The sequence below is a fragment of the Podospora anserina genome, chromosome 1, assembly GCF_000226545.1.
Source record: "Podospora anserina S mat+ genomic DNA chromosome 1, supercontig 5".
Lineage (NCBI taxonomy): Eukaryota > Fungi > Ascomycota > Sordariomycetes > Sordariales > Podosporaceae > Podospora > Podospora anserina.
The window spans coordinates 177262-179619 of record NW_001914829.1 but is presented as its reverse complement, the minus strand read 5'-3'; positions in this window follow the sequence as shown (position 1 = coordinate 179619).

Below are 2358 nucleotides of genomic sequence, written 5' to 3'. Positions count from 1 at the left end.
CCCCCCCCCCCCCCCCGAGAATATCCAAGAGAAGCAGCCAAACCGTGCACACCAACAAGCAAACGCGCGCGAACCACCACGCCAAGTGGGACCTCGAATTCCCAGCGCTGCGGGAAGCCCCGTGCAGAAAAGAGCCGGTCCGTTCCGAGGTGAACTTGGGATTAAGGTATGTGGGGGCCTTTTCAACTCCTGGAAGTATTTTTGAGTTTTTACGTAAGCAGAACGTCGGAGGGGGGTTGCAACGGGCCAAGGATGGTGTTTGTCAGGAAAGGTGGGGGGGGGGGAGGTCAGGGCTGGGTTAGGGTTGTGAGGTGGAGTTTAGATCGTTTGGGGTATGTTTGATGTGTTTGGGAAAGAAGGGCATTATGCAAAAGTAAAATTCCATCCTCCGAGTGTGAGGTGTGAAGAGTTTGAGGTGGAGATGGGGACTTTGAGTTCTACATCATGGCGGAGTTTTGCTTTCCAGTCCCTTGATTGTTGGTTTCGTCTGTCTACAGGTGCTTTGCTGTGAACACCCCATAAATGCATTTTCCTCGGTGTGCATTTGTCCTCACGGGTGTGACTCCCGGGCCGCAAAACTTGAGCCATGACACCCGGTATTATCATTTTTCTTCTTGCCGGGCTGTGCGTGTGTTTCGTTGGGTGCCGTTCGTTGAGGAGGAAAACAGCACAACCGTGCTCTCAGTCGGTGTTTTTTCACCCTCAACTCACCGAAGCACACCACCTCATGCCCTCTTTTTGCTGCCCGAGACCGACCCCCTGGCTTCTCGTTTTCGGTTGGCCGTTTTGACACCGAGGCAGATCTCGACACACCGACACTGACAAAACCTGTGACGAAGTGCGAATTGAGATGCCTGCCCGCCTCGGTTTTGAGGGCGAAAAAGATGCATATCCGCATCTATCGTCACGCTCGCTTGTGCCCCATCGCCTCAACGGCTATGCGTGACATGTGTGGTCGTCTGTGGTGGGTTTATCTGCTGCTGGCTGTCGGCAAATGGGTTAGGTAGGTGACAGCAAGCAGCGTGGCACAATGCTTGGGTGTTTTTTTTTCTCTTTTTTTTTTCCTTTCCTCTACAGGTGGACAAGGGGCATGAGTGAGAACGGCACACCGAATAGCTGGAAATTCGGCAAGATTTCCGTGTTGGTCTTGACCCACTGATTTGCCCGTTCTTGACTCCCGTGGGCTGTGCAAAAGGCAAGCTTCTTACAGGGCGGTAAGTCGTGATTTTTGCCCCGGGCTTTGACGGGAGTTGGTGCCGGCGTGGAGAGGCGGAGAGGCGGAGAGGCGGAGCAGCTACCACCAGGTTGGCAACACGGCGATGTGGTGGTGACAGGTGGGGGATCTGAGGTAGTAGTGGGGTCGTTCAGCTCTTACCTAACCTGAGGTTCAACCTGGGCTTCCTGGTTTCGGGATTGGACGCTGCCTGCTACCATGAGACTCGACAAAACAGCATCTGTGAGTGGCCATGTCGTACGCGGACCCTGGGAATTGAAAAAGGAAGATGCTGGGGTTTCTAGAAGGACAAAAAGTCCTGTGGTTTATACAGCCCCTCTGGGTCTCCACGTTCGGCCGCCGTTGCACGACGACGGGAGTTGGTTGCTGGTGCTAGCGAAGCTCTACGTAGCTGCCGGCTTTTTTTTTGGATCACTGATCTTCAGATTCCAGGTTCCATCTTCGAGTTCTTGCGCATTCGAGATTCTTTGCTGCAGGTTGATGATGTTGGAACGCGGCCAATGAATAGGTACAGGCTACCGCCAATTCGAAACTATCTGTGGCGAGGTATCAATTTGGTGAGGTGGTATTTCCACTGTTAGAAGAGGATGGGTGAGGAGAAACTCTGCCTCGGTGCCTCAATGGCTCCTCACCAGGACCAAAGGGTTGGGGTTTGGAAAGGATGGATGAGTGGTTGCAAATGCAACACACACACACACACACACACACACACACACACACACACACACACGTCTTCTTCCTGCGTGGTTCCTCGTTGGGTCGTTCTTTGGGTGGGTGTTGTGTTTGTGTTACTTGTATTTCGAGTCACCTCGGTTGGGAACCCCTCATCTGCTGTGTCGTTCGTTCATTCACTGCTCGGGAGCGCAGTGGAAAAAAGGGTGTGGAGGGGTGCATTGCATGACATGGCATAGGGCTGATGCCACGTCCCTTGGAGTTGTACCTCGTGTGTACCAGAAAGTTTCGGGGACCCAATTCGAGATGGCTTTTCGAAGGTGGTTGGTGGCGGAGGTGGTTGCCTAAGGCCAGGAGAGCCACTCACAACCCCAAACTTCGCCGAGGGTTGACGTCGTTGGGCGCGCGCCAATCACCGCCAGGCCGATGACAAGCAGGTATGCCAAGCGGCT